The 18,142-nt window shown below is 45.1% G+C and overlaps 1 long non-coding RNA gene across 2 annotated transcripts; it reads right to left on the bottom strand.

Annotated features, from left to right (window-relative positions):
• Positions 1-12,085: 12,085 nt before the first annotated feature.
• LOC128634246 (uncharacterized) lies at positions 12,086-17,772 on the bottom strand. 2 transcript variants are annotated; one of them, XR_008397574.1, is made up of 3 exons: positions 17,605-17,772; positions 13,472-13,534; positions 12,086-12,826 (listed from the first exon to the last, which is right to left on the bottom strand). It is a non-coding gene; the product is annotated as an uncharacterized LOC128634246 (long non-coding RNA). The 2 variants fall into 2 exon arrangements; XR_008397576.1 differs by having other exon boundaries at positions 17,609-17,772.
• Between the last annotated feature and the right edge of the window lie 370 nt (positions 17,773-18,142).

The raw sequence follows: 18,142 nt of genomic DNA, 5'->3' as shown, positions 1-18,142 counted from the left end.
TCCTTGTGCAGAAAAGCCAAGTTTAATTAAAAATGCTGATGCTATTCTACTTGTTCTCATACCATGACACGAAGGCATTCCTTGAACCAAGACAAGCCTCCAGAGTGAGCCTTACGAACAAGAGTTATGCTGGTAACGATTTCCAAGCGACATGCTGGTCAAAAGTGTGCTAGTTGTAAACAAAAATACGAACAAGGTCGTTAAACAGAAAGCACTGGGGTTAAGTTGATCTCAACTTAGAAACTGGCCAACATAATAGATAGGACCAAAGTTCAACATTCTCTTGGTTAACGTCACCATTTTACAGGTTTCACAAGAACCTTGTCTCTTTGTATGTCTCAGACTGCAGGCAGTCAGTGGGTAAACAAGTATGAAGGACAGAGTTGTGGTTGAACCCTGTTGGTTTGTATCCTTGAATAGTGGTGCTGAGCTGTGTTAATAGTTTGTAGAAAGCCATGAGAACCAGATGGGATGGGCCCTTTCCAAGCCAAGGGCTGAGCACCATTTATGTCTGTGAGAACCGTTGAACTAGAGCGTCCACAGGCCTGACCTACAAGCTCGAGGGTAAAGTGCGCTCTCTCTCTCTCCTCGAGCCCAGGTAGCTCAGTCGGTAGAGCATCAGACTTTTAATCTGAGGGTCCACGGTTCACACAGTCAAACAGTCCCTGTTTGGGTGTTGTAGTACCCTCCAGATCCTCTGAGAGGTCCAGTGAAACCATCTAAGGTGCCTCTTTCCAGCATGTTTTGTTCAGCAAGCAAAATGGGCAAACTAAGGGTAAACATTCAGCAGGTTGTCAAGTTACTAATGGTTACTAGGTGAGAGTGTTGCTACCTAAGCTTTGTTACCTTTTAGCATGAAGTTGACAAAGACATGGGTGGTCATCATAGAGATTGGAGTCCATATAACAGCATCCTTATTAGACTGCGCAGAAAATCATGGGTCTGTGTGAAAAAGAGCACATTGAATGACCGCGACGTGATTTGAACCTCCTGATCTGGAGTCAGACGCACTTCCGTTGCGCCACGAGGTCCCAGCTCGAAGCCTACAGCGCATCATGGTGCAAGGCATACTTGTTCATCGGCGTGGCGATCAAGACGCATTGGAACTCGGAGACAGGTGGTGGGCTGTGACTGTTGCGACTAGTGTCTGACATCTGGGCAAGAGCTCTTTCAGAGGACAAGGCACGAGCCCTTTAAAGGGATAACCTGCCTGGTTTCCCTTCCCTGGACATTAAGGGAGATTTTCAAGATCAAATGGTACATCTCATCCCAGTGCGTGAGAGTGAAGCGTGGACAACTTATACCTGAAGCGCAACTCAGGGACTCAACTGCCTATGCGATAGAACCATGGTTCAGCCTTCTTCTGGGTAACTTCACACATTTACCATTTGTACGAGGCCTTTGTGTCATTATACGTGTCAGACGATGGGCAATCAGTGGCAAAGGTGGCGTGAACCTGCTTTTTGCGAGGCATACAGAGCCAAGATTACACGTCAGTCTGTGGTGTGGAATTAACGTGTTTGTTAGAAATTTTGGTCTCCTTGTGCAGAAAAGCCAAGTTTAATTAAAAATGCTGATGCTATTCTACTTGTTCTCATACCATGACACGAAGGCATTCCTTGAACCAAGACAAGCCTCCAGAGTGAGCCTTACGAACAAGAGTTATGCTGGTAACGATTTCCAAGCGACATGCTGGTCAAAAGTGTGCTAGTTGTAAACAAAAATACGAACAAGGTCGTTAAACAGAAAGCACTGGGGTTAAGTTGATCTCAACTTAGAAACTGGCCAACATAATAGATAGGACCAAAGTTCAACATTCTCTTGGTTAACGTCACCATTTTACAGGTTTCACAAGAACCTTGTCTCTTTGTATGTCTCAGACTGCAGGCAGTCAGTGGGTAAAGAAGTATGAAGGACAGAGCCGTGGTTGAACCCTGTTGGTTTGTATCCTTGAATAGTGGTGCTGAGCTGTGTTAATAGTTTGTAGAAAGCCATGAGAACCAGATGGGATGGGCCCTTTCCAAGCCAAGGGCTGAGCACCATTTATGTCTGTGAGAACCGTTGAACTAGAGCGTCCACAGGCCTGACCTACAAGCTCGAGGGTAAAGTGCGCTCTCTCTCTCTCTCCTCGAGCCCGGGTAGCGCAGTCGGTAGAGCATCAGACTTTTAATCTGAGGGTCCAGGGTTCAAGTCCCTGTTTGGGTGTTGTAGTACCCTCCAGATCCTCTGAGAGGTCCAGTGAAACCATCTAAGGTGCCTCTTTCCAGCATGTTTTGTTCAGCAAGCAAAATGGGCAAACTAAGGGTAAACATTCAGCAGGTTGTCAAGTTACTAATGGTTACTAGGCGAGAGTGTTGCTACCTAAGCTTTGTTACCTTTTAGCATGAAGTTGACAAAGACATGGGTGGTCATCATAGAGATTGGAGTCCATATAACAGCATCCTTATTAGACTGCGCAGAAAATCATGGGTCTGTGTGAAAAAGAGCACATTGAATGACCCCGACGTGATTTGAACCTCCTGATCTGGAGTCAGACGCACTTCCGTTGTGCCACGAGGTCCCAGCTCGAAGCCTACAGCGCATCATGGTGCAAGGCATACTTGTTCATCGGCGTGGCGATCAAGACGCATTGGAACTCGGAGACAGGTGGTGGGCTGTGACTGTTGCGACTAGTGTCTGACATCTGGGCAAGAGCTCTTTCAGAGGACAAGGCACGAGCCCTTTAAAGGGATAACCTGCCTGGTTTCCCTTCTCTGGACATTAAGGGAGATTTTCAAGATCAAATGGTAGATCTCACCCCAGTGCGTGAGAGTGAAGCGTGGACAACTTATACCTGAAGCGCAACTCAGGGACTCAACTGCCTATGCGATAGAACCATGGTTCAGCCTTCTTCTGGGTAACTTCACACATTTACCATTTGTACGAGGCCTTTGTGTCATTATACGTGTCAGACGATGGGCAATCAGTGGCAAAGGTGGCGTGAACCTGCTTTTTGCGAGGCATACAGAGCCAAGATTACACGTCAGTCTGTGGTGTGGAATTAACGTGTTTGTTAGAAATTTTGGTCTCCTTGTGCAGAAAAGCCAAGTTTAATTAAAAATGCTGATGCTATTCTACTTGTTCTCATACCATGACACGAAGGCATTCCTTGAACCAAGACAAGCCTCCAGAGTGAGCCTTACGAACAAGAGTTATGCTGGTAACGATTTCCAAGCGACATGCTGGTCAAAAGTGTGCTAGTTGTAAACAAAAATACGAACAAGGTCGTTAAACAGAAAGCACTGGGGTTAAGTTGATCTCAACTTAGAAACTGGCCAACATAATAGATAGGACCAAAGTTCAACATTCTCTTGGTTAACGTCACCATTTTACAGGTTTCACAAGAACCTTGTCTCTTTGTATGTCTCAGACTGCAGGCAGTCAGTGGGTAAAGAAGTATGAAGGACAGAGTTGTGGTTGAACCCTGTTGGTTTGTATCCTTGAATAGTGGTGCTGAGCTGTGTTAATAGTTTGTAGAAAGCCATGAGAACCAGATGGGATGGGCCCTTTCCAAGCCAAGGGCTGAGCACCATTTATGTCTGTGAGAACCGTTGAACTAGAGCGTCCACAGGCCTGACCTACAAGCTCGAGGGTAAAGTGCGCTCTCTCTCTCTCCTCGAGCCCAGGTAGCTCAGTCGGTAGAGCATCAGACTTTTAATCTGAGGGTCCAGGGTTCAAGTCCCTGTTTGGGTGTTGTAGTACCCTCCAGATCCTCTGAGAGGTCCAGTGAAACCATCTAAGGTGCCTCTTTCCAGCATGTTTTGTTCAGCAAGCAAAATGGGCAAACTAAGGGTAAACATTCAGCAGGTTGTCAAGTTACTAATGGTTACTAGGCGAGAGTGTTGCTACCTAAGCTTTGTTACCTTTTAGCATGAAGTTGACAAAGACATGGGTGGTCATCATAGAGATTGGAGTCCATATAACAGCATCCTTATTAGACTGCGCAGAAAATCATGGGTCTGTGTGAAAAAGAGCACATTGAATGACCCCGACGTGATTTGAACCTCCTGATCTGGAGTCAGACGCACTTCCGTTGCGCCACGAGGTCCCAGCTCGAAGCCTACAGCGCATCATGGTGCAAGGCATACTTGTTCATCGGCGTGGCGATCAAGACGCATTGGAACTCGGAGACAGGTGGTGGGCTGTGACTGTTGCGACTAGTGTCTGACATCTGGGCAAGAGCTCTTTCAGAGGACAAGGCACGAGCCCTTTAAAGGGATAACCTGCCTGGTTTCCCTTCCCTGGACATTAAGGGAGATTTTCAAGATCAAATGGTAGATCTCACCCCAGTGCGTGAGAGTGAAGCGTGGACAACTTATACCTGAAGCGCAACTCAGGGACTCAACTGCCTATGCGATAGAACCATGGTTCAGCCTTCTTCTGGGTAACTTCACACATTTACCATTTGTACGAGGCCTTTGTGTCATTATACGTGTCAGACGATGGGCAATCAGTGGCAAAGGTGGCGTGAACCTGCTTTTTGCGAGGCATACAGAGCCAAGATTACACGTCAGTCTGTGGTGTGGAATTAACGTGTTTGTTAGAAATTTTGGTCTCCTTGTGCAGAAAAGCCAAGTTTAATTAAAAATGCTGATGCTATTCTACTTGTTCTCATACCATGACACGAAGGCATTCCTTGAACCAAGACAAGCCTCCAGAGTGAGCCTTACGAACAAGAGTTATGCTGGTAACGATTTCCAAGCGACATGCTGGTCAAAAGTGTGCTAGTTGTAAACAAAAATACGAACAAGGTCGTTAAACAGAAAGCACTGGGGTTAAGTTGATCTCAACTTAGAAACTGGCCAACATAATAGATAGGACCAAAGTTCAACATTCTCTTGGTTAACGTCACCATTTTACAGGTTTCACAAGAACCTTGTCTCTTTGTATGTCTCAGACTGCAGGCAGTCAGTGGGTAAAGAAGTATGAAGGACAGAGTTGTGGTTGAACCCTGTTGGTTTGTATCCTTGAATAGTGGTGCTGAGCTGTGTTAATAGTTTGTAGAAAGCCATGAGAACCAGATGGGATGGGCCCTTTCCAAGCCAAGGGCTGAGCACCATTTATGTCTGTGAGAACCGTTGAACTAGAGCGTCCACAGGCCTGACCTACAAGCTCGAGGGTAAAGTGCGCTCTCTCTCTCTCCTCGAGCCCAGGTAGCTCAGTCGGTAGAGCATCAGACTTTTAATCTGAGGGTCCACGGTTCACACAGTCAAACAGTCCCTGTTTGGGTGTTGTAGTACCCTCCAGATCCTCTGAGAGGTCCAGTGAAACCATCTAAGGTGCCTCTTTCCAGCATGTTTTGTTCAGCAAGCAAAATGGGCAAACTAAGGGTAAACATTCAGCAGGTTGTCAAGTTACTAATGGTTACTAGGTGAGAGTGTTGCTACCTAAGCTTTGTTACCTTTTAGCATGAAGTTGACAAAGACATGGGTGGTCATCATAGAGATTGGAGTCCATATAACAGCATCCTTATTAGACTGCGCAGAAAATCATGGGTCTGTGTGAAAAAGAGCACATTGAATGACCGCGACGTGATTTGAACCTCCTGATCTGGAGTCAGACGCACTTCCGTTGCGCCACGAGGTCCCAGCTCGAAGCCTACAGCGCATCATGGTGCAAGGCATACTTGTTCATCGGCGTGGCGATCAAGACGCATTGGAACTCGGAGACAGGTGGTGGGCTGTGACTGTTGCGACTAGTGTCTGACATCTGGGCAAGAGCTCTTTCAGAGGACAAGGCACGAGCCCTTTAAAGGGATAACCTGCCTGGTTTCCCTTCCCTGGACATTAAGGGAGATTTTCAAGATCAAATGGTACATCTCATCCCAGTGCGTGAGAGTGAAGCGTGGACAACTTATACCTGAAGCGCAACTCAGGGACTCAACTGCCTATGCGATAGAACCATGGTTCAGCCTTCTTCTGGGTAACTTCACACATTTACCATTTGTACGAGGCCTTTGTGTCATTATACGTGTCAGACGATGGGCAATCAGTGGCAAAGGTGGCGTGAACCTGCTTTTTGCGAGGCATACAGAGCCAAGATTACACGTCAGTCTGTGGTGTGGAATTAACGTGTTTGTTAGAAATTTTGGTCTCCTTGTGCAGAAAAGCCAAGTTTAATTAAAAATGCTGATGCTATTCTACTTGTTCTCATACCATGACACGAAGGCATTCCTTGAACCAAGACAAGCCTCCAGAGTGAGCCTTACGAACAAGAGTTATGCTGGTAACGATTTCCAAGCGACATGCTGGTCAAAAGTGTGCTAGTTGTAAACAAAAATACGAACAAGGTCGTTAAACAGAAAGCACTGGGGTTAAGTTGATCTCAACTTAGAAACTGGCCAACATAATAGATAGGACCAAAGTTCAACATTCTCTTGGTTAACGTCACCATTTTACAGGTTTCACAAGAACCTTGTCTCTTTGTATGTCTCAGACTGCAGGCAGTCAGTGGGTAAAGAAGTATGAAGGACAGAGTTGTGGTTGAACCCTGTTGGTTTGTATCCTTGAATAGTGGTGCTGAGCTGTGTTAATAGTTTGTAGAAAGCCATGAGAACCAGATGGGATGGGCCCTTTCCAAGCCAAGGGCTGAGCACCATTTATGTCTGTGAGAACCGTTGAACTAGAGCGTCCACAGGCCTGACCTACAAGCTCGAGGGTAAAGTGTGCTCTCTCTCTCTCTCCTCGAGCCCAGGTAGCGCAGTCGGTAGAGCATCAGACTTTTAATCTGAGGGTCCAGGGTTCAAGTCCCTGTTTGGGTGTTGTAGTACCCTCCAGATCCTCTGAGAGGTCCAGTGAAACCATCTAAGGTGCCTCTTTCCAGCATGTTTTGTTCAGCAAGCAAAATGGGCAAACTAAGGGTAAACATTCAGCAGGTTGTCAAGTTACTAATGGTTACTAGGCGAGAGTGTTGCTACCTAAGCTTTGTTACCTTTTAGCATGAAGTTGACAAAGACATGGGTGGTCATCATAGAGATTGGAGTCCATATAACAGCATCCTTATTAGACTGCGCAGAAAATCATGGGTCTGTGTGAAAAAGAGCACATTGAATGACCCCGACGTGATTTGAACCTCCTGATCTGGAGTCAGACGCACTTCCGTTGCGCCACGAGGTCCCAGCTCGAAGCCTACAGCGCATCATGGTGCAAGGCATACTTGTTCATCGGCGTGGCGATCAAGACGCATTGGAACTCGGAGACAGGTGGTGGGCTGTGACTGTTGCGACTAGTGTCTGACATCTGGGCAAGAGCTCTTTCAGAGGACAAGGCACGAGCCCTTTAAAGGGATAACCTGCCTGGTTTCCCTTCTCTGGACATTAAGGGAGATTTTCAAGATCAAATGGTAGATCTCACCCCAGTGCGTGAGAGTGAAGCGTGGACAACTTATACCTGAAGCGCAACTCAGGGACTCAACTGCCTATGCGATAGAACCATGGTTCAGCCTTCTTCTGGGTAACTTCACACATTTACCATTTGTACGAGGCCTTTGTGTCATTATACGTGTCAGACGATGGGCAATCAGTGGCAAAGGTGGCGTGAACCTGCTTTTTGCGAGGCATACAGAGCCAAGATTACACGTCAGTCTGTGGTGTGGAATTAACGTGTTTGTTAGAAATTTTGGTCTCCTTGTGCAGAAAAGCCAAGTTTAATTAAAAATGCTGATGCTATTCTACTTGTTCTCATACCATGACACGAAGGCATTCCTTGAACCAAGACAAGCCTCCAGAGTGAGCCTTACGAACAAGAGTTATGCTGGTAACGATTTCCAAGCGACATGCTGGTCAAAAGTGTGCTAGTTGTAAACAAAAATACGAACAAGGTCGTTAAACAGAAAGCACTGGGGTTAAGTTGATCTCAACTTAGAAACTGGCCAACATAATAGATAGGACCAAAGTTCAACATTCTCTTGGTTAACGTCACCATTTTACAGGTTTCACAAGAACCTTGTCTCTTTGTATGTCTCAGACTGCAGGCAGTCAGTGGGTAAACAAGTATGAAGGACAGAGCCGTGGTTGAACCCTGTTGGTTTGTATCCTTGAATAGTGGTGCTGAGCTGTGTTAATAGTTTGTAGAAAGCCATGAGAACCAGATGGGATGGGCCCTTTCCAAGCCAAGGGCTGAGCACCATTTATGTCTGTGAGAACCGTTGAACTAGAGCGTCCACAGGCCTGACCTACAAGCTCGAGGGTAAAGTGCGCTCTCTCTCTCTCCTCGAGCCCAGGTAGCTCAGTCGGTAGAGCATCAGACTTTTAATCTGAGGGTCCAGGGTTCACACAGTCAAACAGTCCCTGTTTGGGTGTTGTAGTACCCTCCAGATCCTCTGAGAGGTCCAGTGAAACCATCTAAGGTGCCTCTTTCCAGCATGTTTTGTTCAGCAAGCAAAATGGGCAAACTAAGGGTAAACATTCAGCAGGTTGTCAAGTTACTAATGGTTACTAGGCGAGAGTGTTGCTACCTAAGCTTTGTTACCTTTTGGCATGAAGTTGACAAAGACATGGGTGGTCATCATAGAGATTGGAGTCCATATAACAGCATCCTTATTAGACTGCGCAGAAAATCATGGGTCTGTGTGAAAAAGAGCACATTGAATGACCCCGACGTGATTTGAACCTCCTGATCTGGAGTCAGACGCACTTCCGTTGCGCCACGAGGTCCCAGCTCGAAGCCTACAGCGCATCATGGTGCAAGGCATACTTGTTCATCGGCGTGGCGATCAAGACGCATTGGAACTCGGAGACAGGTGGTGGGCTGTGACTGTTGCGACTAGTGTCTGACATCTGGGCAAGAGCTCTTTCAGAGGACAAGGCACGAGCCCTTTAAAGGGATAACCTGCCTGGTTTCCCTTCCCTGGACATTAAGGGAGATTTTCAAGATCAAATGGTAGATCTCACCCCAGTGCGTGAGAGTGAAGCGTGGACAACTTATACCTGAAGCGCAACTCAGGGACTCAACTGCCTATGCGATAGAACCATGGTTCAGCCTTCTTCTGGGTAACTTCACACATTTACCATTTGTACGAGGCCTTTGTGTCATTATACGTGTCAGACGATGGGCAATCAGTGGCAAAGGTGGCGTGAACCTGCTTTTTGCGAGGCATACAGAGCCAAGATTACACGTCAGTCTGTGGTGTGGAATTAACGTGTTTGTTAGAAATTTTGGTCTCCTTGTGCAGAAAAGCCAAGTTTAATTAAAAATGCTGATGCTATTCTACTTGTTCTCATACCATGACACGAAGGCATTCCTTGAACCAAGACAAGCCTCCAGAGTGAGCCTTACGAACAAGAGTTATGCTGGTAACGATTTCCAAGCGACATGCTGGTCAAAAGTGTGCTAGTTGTAAACAAAAATACGAACAAGGTCGTTAAACAGAAAGCACTGGGGTTAAGTTGATCTCAACTTAGAAACTGGCCAACATAATAGATAGGACCAAAGTTCAACATTCTCTTGGTTAACGTCACCATTTTACAGGTTTCACAAGAACCTTGTCTCTTTGTATGTCTCAGACTGCAGGCAGTCAGTGGGTAAACAAGTATGAAGGACAGAGCCGTGGTTGAACCCTGTTGGTTTGTATCCTTGAATAGTGGTGCTGAGCTGTGTTAATAGTTTGTAGAAAGCCATGAGAACCAGATGGGATGGGCCCTTTCCAAGCCAAGGGCTGAGCACCATTTATGTCTGTGAGAACCGTTGAACTAGAGCGTCCACAGGCCTGACCTACAAGCTCGAGGGTAAAGTGCGCTCTCTCTCTCTCCTCGAGCCCAGGTAGCTCAGTCGGTAGAGCATCAGACTTTTAATCTGAGGGTCCAGGGTTCACACAGTCAAACAGTCCCTGTTTGGGTGTTGTAGTACCCTCCAGATCCTCTGAGAGGTCCAGTGAAACCATCTAAGGTGCCTCTTTCCAGCATGTTTTGTTCAGCAAGCAAAATGGGCAAACTAAGGGTAAACATTCAGCAGGTTGTCAAGTTACTAATGGTTACTAGGCGAGAGTGTTGCTACCTAAGCTTTGTTACCTTTTGGCATGAAGTTGACAAAGACATGGGTGGTCATCATAGAGATTGGAGTCCATATAACAGCATCCTTATTAGACTGCGCAGAAAATCATGGGTCTGTGTGAAAAAGAGCACATTGAATGACCCCGACGTGATTTGAACCTCCTGATCTGGAGTCAGACGCACTTCCGTTGCGCCACGAGGTCCCAGCTCGAAGCCTACAGCGCATCATGGTGCAAGGCATACTTGTTCATCGGCGTGGCGATCAAGACGCATTGGAACTCGGAGACAGGTGGTGGGCTGTGACTGTTGCGACTAGTGTCTGACATCTGGGCAAGAGCTCTTTCAGAGGACAAGGCACGAGCCCTTTAAAGGGATAACCTGCCTGGTTTCCCTTCCCTGGACATTAAGGGAGATTTTCAAGATCAAATGGTAGATCTCACCCCAGTGCGTGAGAGTGAAGCGTGGACAACTTATACCTGAAGCGCAACTCAGGGACTCAACTGCCTATGCGATAGAACCATGGTTCAGCCTTCTTCTGGGTAACTTCACACATTTACCATTTGTACGAGGCCTTTGTGTCATTATACGTGTCAGACGATGGGCAATCAGTGGCAAAGGTGGCGTGAACCTGCTTTTTGCGAGGCATACAGAGCCAAGATTACACGTCAGTCTGTGGTGTGGAATTAACGTGTTTGTTAGAAATTTTGGTCTCCTTGTGCAGAAAAGCCAAGTTTAATTAAAAATGCTGATGCTATTCTACTTGTTCTCATACCATGACACGAAGGCATTCCTTGAACCAAGACAAGCCTCCAGAGTGAGCCTTACGAACAAGAGTTATGCTGGTAACGATTTCCAAGCGACATGCTGGTCAAAAGTGTGCTAGTTGTAAACAAAAATACGAACAAGGTCGTTAAACAGAAAGCACTGGGGTTAAGTTGATCTCAACTTAGAAACTGGCCAACATAATAGATAGGACCAAAGTTCAACATTCTCTTGGTTAACGTCACCATTTTACAGGTTTCACAAGAACCTTGTCTCTTTGTATGTCTCAGACTGCAGGCAGTCAGTGGGTAAACAAGTATGAAGGACAGAGCCGTGGTTGAACCCTGTTGGTTTGTATCCTTGAATAGTGGTGCTGAGCTGTGTTAATAGTTTGTAGAAAGCCATGAGAACCAGATGGGATGGGCCCTTTCCAAGCCAAGGGCTGAGCACCATTTATGTCTGTGAGAACCGTTGAACTAGAGCGTCCACAGGCCTGACCTACAAGCTCGAGGGTAAAGTGCGCTCTCTCTCTCTCTCCTCGAGCCCAGGTAGCGCAGTCGGTAGAGCATCAGACTTTTAATCTGAGGGTCCAGGGTTCAAGTCCCTGTTTGGGTGTTGTAGTACCCTCCAGATCCTCTGAGAGGTCCAGTGAAACCATCTAAGGTGCCTCTTTCCAGCATGTTTTGTTCAGCAAGCAAAATGGGCAAACTAAGGGTAAACATTCAGCAGGTTGTCAAGTTACTAATGGTTACTAGGCGAGAGTGTTGCTACCTAAGCTTTGTTACCTTTTAGCATGAAGTTGACAAAGACATGGGTGGTCATCATAGAGATTGGAGTCCATATAACAGCATCCTTATTAGACTGCGCAGAAAATCATGGGTCTGTGTGAAAAAGAGCACATTGAATGACCCCGACGTGATTTGAACCTCCTGATCTGGAGTCAGACGCACTTCCGTTGCGCCACGAGGTCCCAGCTCGAAGCCTACAGCGCATCATGGTGCAAGGCATACTTGTTCATCGGCGTGGCGATCAAGACGCATTGGAACTTGGAGACAGGTGGTGGGCTGTGACTGTTGCGACTAGTGTCTGACATCTGGGCAAGAGCTCTTTCAGAGAACAAGGCACGAGCCCTTTAAAGGGATAACCTGCCTGGTTTCCCTTCCCTGGACATTAAGGGAGATTTTCAAGATCAAATGGTAGATCTCACTCCAGTGCATTGAATGACCCCGACGTGATTTGTACACGCAACCTTCTGATCTGGAGTCAGACACGCTACCGTTGCTTGCTCGCTCTATGTATTTTATATATATAAAAACAAACACACACACACTATGAATAAATATTAAAGTAAATAAAAAGATGTACAGTATTTCACAATAAAGTGAGAACTCCCCTCACATTTTTGTAAATATTTGATGATATCTTTTCATGTGACAACACTGAAGAAATGACACTTTGCTACAGTGTAAAGTAGTGAGTGTACAGCTTGTGTAGCAGTGTAAATTTGCTGTCCCCTCAAAATAACTCAACACACAATGTCTAAACCGCTGGCAACAAAAGTGAGTACACCCCCAAGTAAAAATGTCCAAATCGGGCCCAATTAGCCATTTTCCCTCCCCGGTGTCATGTGACTTGTTAGTGTTACAAGTTCTCAGGTGTGAATGGGGAGCAGGTGTGTAAAATTTGGTGTCATCACTCTCACACTCCCTCATACTGGTCACTGGAAGTTCGACATGGCACCTCAAGGCAAAGAACTCTCTGAGTATGTGAAAAAAAAGAATTCTTGCTCTACATAAAAATGGCCTAGGCTTTAAGAAGATTACCAAGACCCTGACACTGAGCTGCAGCACGGTGGCCAAGACCATACAGCGGTTTAACAGGACAGGTTCCACTCAGAACAGGCCTCGCCATGGTCGACCAAAGAAGAAGTTGATTGCACGTGCTCAGCGTCATATCCAGAGGTTGTCTTTGGGAAATAGTGCTGCCAGCATTGCTGCAAAGGTTGAAGGGGTGGGGGGTCAGCCTGGGCTTTGGACACTGCAGACACAAACACAAAATCAAGTTTATATACGACAATGTATTACTCGAATAGGTTATTGATTGTGCAAATACTATATGCATGTAGAACCCCTACATGCTTTGCGTTTAATATGTATTATGTAAGGAATAAACATGCGGTTAAACGAGCTTCATTTTGGTAAAATTCAAACATTCAACATTCAAATATTTGGGGGGGGGGGGGGGGGGGGGGTTTAGAAATCATTTGTTGCCTCAGCTTGTAAATACAGTAGCAAATGTACCAGGTCATAAATTGGCTAACGTATTGGAGAGACAATCCAAAGTGTTCAAAGAAGAGTTGGGTCCACTACTGGAGAGAGAACTCCAGAGGCTGGTGGAAGACAAGATCATTGAACCAATGCAGTTTGCAGAGTGGGCAGCTCCCATTGTTCCAGTCAGAAAACTATTGGTTCTACCCCAACTTGTAGGGATTATAAATTCGCAGTAAATCCAGCTCTAGTGTGGAGCAGTATCCAATTCCCAAGGTAGAAGATTTATTTGCTCAGTCGGCAGGAGGAAAGAATTTCCAAACAGGACATGACCCATGCGCATCAGAAGATAATACTGTACAAAAATTCCAATAAGTACGTTACAATCAACATGCACAAGGGATTATGTACTTACAACAGGCCACCATTTGGAGTTGCTTCAAGTCCAGCGATCTTCCAGCACACAATAGAAGGGATTCTGCAAGACATCACACGCGTCACAGTTTATCTGGATTGCATTCTAGTCTCAGGGGCTAATGAACATCTGCAGAACTTGGATGAGGTACTAAGTAGGATAGAAAAGAGTGGACTGAGGCAAAGAAGGAGCAAGTGCGAGTCCTTGGGAGAAGTAGAGATATTTTTATGTCACAAAATTAATGCCATAGGATTACAGTCGAAAGACAGGTCCTATATTATGTTTGAGACAGCTGGCATTATAGCCGTGAAATCAGCTAACATTATGCTCCATGTAATGTTTGAGATATCCAGTTATTTGTTAAACGCTAACGCATTGCAGTGTTATAAACTACCTCCTAATGGACCACCATGCATCTCCATTCAGCCCGTGTCCTGTCAGCTAAATGTAGCCTAATGTCACTAATAATTATTCACATGTTCATGCTTTTAATAAATCTTTTTATCCTGACACCGTATCAGTGAATTTAAACTAATGCCTGCATTCAGAGTATAAGGGGTGTGTGTGCATTCAGGAGTGCACCTTAGCACTTATTAGTCATGGTCAGACAGTGTTTGAACTAAAATCAAAATCTCTCTCTCTCTCTCTCTCTCTCTCTCTCTCTTCCCCCCCCCTCTCTCTCTCCCCCCCCCCCTCTCTCTCTCCCTCTCTCTCTCTCCCAGTATCAGCCAGAGGAGGATGCCCTATAGGAGTTTTTAATTTTAGTTTTTTTTTTTTTTTTAATTCTCTGAGTTATTTAAAAAAAAAAAAATCACACCATGGTACTGAGCATGTGTACTTTTGGTGGTATCGTTACCAACGACTAGATTTTTGGTATCATGACATCCCTAATATGTAAGGAAATAGGATGAACTCTGCATACAGGGAAGCTTAGTTTTATGGGGGACTCGCGTAGTGGTTCCACCTCCGCGGCTCTTCTAAGACATCTACACGAAACCCATCCGGGAATTACCAGGATGAAAGGCCTGGTGCGTAGCTATATGTGGTTGCCACACTTGGATGCAGAGGTGGAAGCATTGGTCAAATCGTGTGCAGTCTGTCAGGAAAACAGAAACGCTCCGGCAAACGCGCCACTGCATGCGTGAGAGATACCAGAGCAGCCATGGAGAAGGATTCACATTGATTACGGTGCACCGTGGATGGGTAGAATGTTCTTGATCGTGGTAGAAGCATTCTCAAAATGGATAGAGGCTTATCTGTTAATCAAGTCTACATCCACAGTTACCATTCAGTGCTTAAGACAAACCTTTAGCCAACACAGGATACCAGAAGTAGTGATGTCAGACCATAGCAGTTTTTTTATTTTTTACCAGTGCTGAATTCCAAGAGTTTATGGAAAGAAACGGAATTAAACACAAGCACAGCACCCTACCATGCATCTTCCAGTGGTCTGGCTGAAAGGGCCGTTCAAACATTCAAAACCCTGATGAAAAGAGTGCTGGAGAGTCCATTGAAAAAGCTAGGCAGAGTGCTGTTCAGTCACCGAACGACGCCACAGTCGACCACTGGCAAATCAGCCGCTAATCGGCTGTGTGGAAGGAAACTGGTCTACAAAGGGTCTCATTGAGATGCAAATAATTGAGAAAAATGGTACCATGACCAACATGCAAAGGAAAGATATCTCGTGGTGGGTGACCCAGTGTATACTAGGAACTTCAGCTCTGGACCTACTTTTATTCCAGGAACAGTTCAGAAAAAGACTGGTCCTGTATGGTGCACAGTAGCATTGGGAAGTGGGCAGGTAGTGCACTGACATATTGATCAGGTGAGAGATGGGCACAATGCAACATCCGTAGCACCAGTGTTGTAAGACACTTCACGGCCAGATGTTGCCATTCCAGCGCATTCTACAAAAGACTCAGGTTCTTCATTCTCTGAGGAAAGTCACAAACAAAAACTGGGAGGAACTTCTGAAGTGGCTGCATCAGAAACTTTCCTTGGGATGGAAAACCCCGAGTTGAGAAGGTCTACACGTACTAAATCTCCAAGCTATCTGAAAGATTATAATTAGTGTAGTGGTGAGTTCCCCAAACGCAGGGCAAGAATGAACCCAGGAACTGAACTGAATCTCAAGAGAAAGTGGGGCATGCAATAAGACAATGGCCCAAAAGAAATAATGGTTAAAGAACAATAAAGTTATTGGTTTGAATGGCCAAAACTGATGTCCAAGCCCATGTGCAGGACTAATAAACAGTTACTGGAAATGATTAGTTGCAGTTATTGCTGCACAAGGGGGTCAGATCAGATACTGAAGGCAAAAGGTTCACATATTTTTGCCACTCCCAGATATGTAATATTGGATTATTTTCTGCAATAAATAAATGACCAAGTATAACATGTGTCACGTTTGTTTAAATGGGTTCTCTTTGAGTAGTTTTAGGACTTGTCTGAAAATTCTGTTATTTATGTAGAAATATAGAAAACGTTAAAGGGTTCACAAACTTTCAAGCACCACTGTAGCTGTGATGTGCAGCAAAAGGTTGTTGAGCTTCACAAAATGGGAAGTGTCTATAAGAAAATAGCACAAGCATCGAAAATGCCCATTTCCACCATCAGGACAATAATTAAGAAGTTCCAGTCAACTGGAAATGTTATGAATTAACCTGGAATTGGACGCGTGTCTATATCGTCTCAACACACTGAAGAGGACGGTTCGAGTGGACAAAACATCTCCAAGGATCACAGCTGGAGAATTGCAGGAGTTAGTTGTGTCTTGGGGTCAGAAAGTCTCCAAAACTACAATATGAAGTCACCTACATCACCACAAGTTGTTGGAAGGGTTTCAAGAAAAAAGCCTCTACTCTCATCCAAAAACACACTCAGGTGTCTTCAGTTGGCCAGACACTACTGGAACTTCAAATGGGATCGGGTTCTATGGTCAGATGAAACCAGAATAGAGCTTTTTGGTAATAAACACCAGAGGTGGTTTTGAAGCACACAGATAGGTAGCCATACGGAAAAGTACCTCATGCCCACGGTTAAATATGGTGGTGGATCTTTAATGTTTTGGGAATGTTTTTCTGCCAGAGGACCTGGACATATTGTTAGGATACATGGATATTAAATAAAAACCTGACTGCCTCTGCCAGAAAGATTAAAATGTGCCGTGGTTGGATCTTCCAGCAGGACAGTGATCCAAAACATACATCAAAATCAACGCAAAAACGGTTTACTGACCACAAAATCATCAAGTCATTTAACACTAATGATCAGTATTGAAAATATTAACATGGATATCTGAGTCTGATAATAAAATTAACTTCTACTTGCAGTCAAATTTTGTAGTGTTTAGGACATTTAACACCCTTCCGTCCAAAAGAAACCAAAAGGGGGTACAAACTTTTACACTCCACGGTATTTGGTTGAAATTGCGCTTATAGAACAACTGAACAGTAACGTTTCCATACAGGTTTTAGTGAAGTGTTTAACAATAGCAACTTGATTTGAAATGGATGATGTTTCATTAGCGTGGCCTGTGCCCAAATCCTGCACGACTGCGTATCTAGGTACACTACACACGAACGAATGGAGTGTCTACCGCACCTAGTGCGCTAGAGATAGAGATTCCATACAAGGTGATTTGGGACGGAGCCAGTGCACAGAAACCGTTTCCCTGCGAGAGGCGCAGGTGGAGCTGGAGCTGTGTGACTGATTTGTGCACCTGTGACTACAGAACTACCTCAAGTCTCCACACAGAGAGCTGTTCAAGAGAAAAACACTCCTAAAGAACAAATCACTGCGCCAGCGAGACATCAACCCTTTAACTAGACGCTCATCCCAATTCCACACAAATACCGCGGAACTACTTAGGGCTGAGAGACAGTTCAAAAAGCACTGAAAATAAAGTCACTTGGTAAACAGTTGCTCTCTGCGTCACCCAGACAGCGAGGCGGATAAACTACAAGTTCCCGAGAAGCGTCAGATTTACTAAACTAACTAGTTCACTGTTTATCCGGCGCTAAATAAACTCCCACCGAGTTAACTCAAGTTAGTACTTTATACCAAAACAGCCGCAGAGCTAACAAGCTAGCAGCTTAGCGAATAAATAAGGCCAAACGCGTTCACCTAGCCACCTACAGTCGGGTGTTAAGTCTACAAGTTGCTCAGTGCTGCGTTTTCTCTCCAATTCTGTAATTCTCCGTCATTAAATGCGGTTCAGAGACGGCTTCCATTACACCAATCACCAGTCCTCAGTGAGTAACCCGCTCGCCATGTACAACCTGCTACCTTTAACAGACAGACGCGGTTAGCCACGCCCACGGACGCCAGGGAGGATAATATGATTGGTTCGAACGTGTGTGGTGGGTGGAGCCACGAGAGAGCGCTCTACATAGAGTTTAAATCTACTACTTCATCTCCAGTGAAATCCTCTTATACAGAGACTAAGGGTCCATAGAGTAGGATTCAGTCATTATCTACATCATTTAATTCACTTGAGTGACACCTGTTTATAATAGTTTCACATAAAATCACAAATATTATAGCATAAAAATGCAAATCATACAAATTTTTTAAAATAAATTATATATTTTGTAAATGTATAAAATAAAACTTGTGTCCTATGTGGTGGTGTAGTGGCTAGCACAAGGACAGATTTAGTGATTTGTCGGA

This window comes from Ictalurus punctatus, chromosome 12 (genome assembly GCF_001660625.3).
Source record: "Ictalurus punctatus breed USDA103 chromosome 12, Coco_2.0, whole genome shotgun sequence".
NCBI classification, from domain to species: domain Eukaryota; kingdom Metazoa; phylum Chordata; class Actinopteri; order Siluriformes; family Ictaluridae; genus Ictalurus; species Ictalurus punctatus.
The sequence above is the reverse complement of the archived record's forward strand: the minus strand, read 5'-3'. Positions and strand labels throughout refer to the sequence as shown.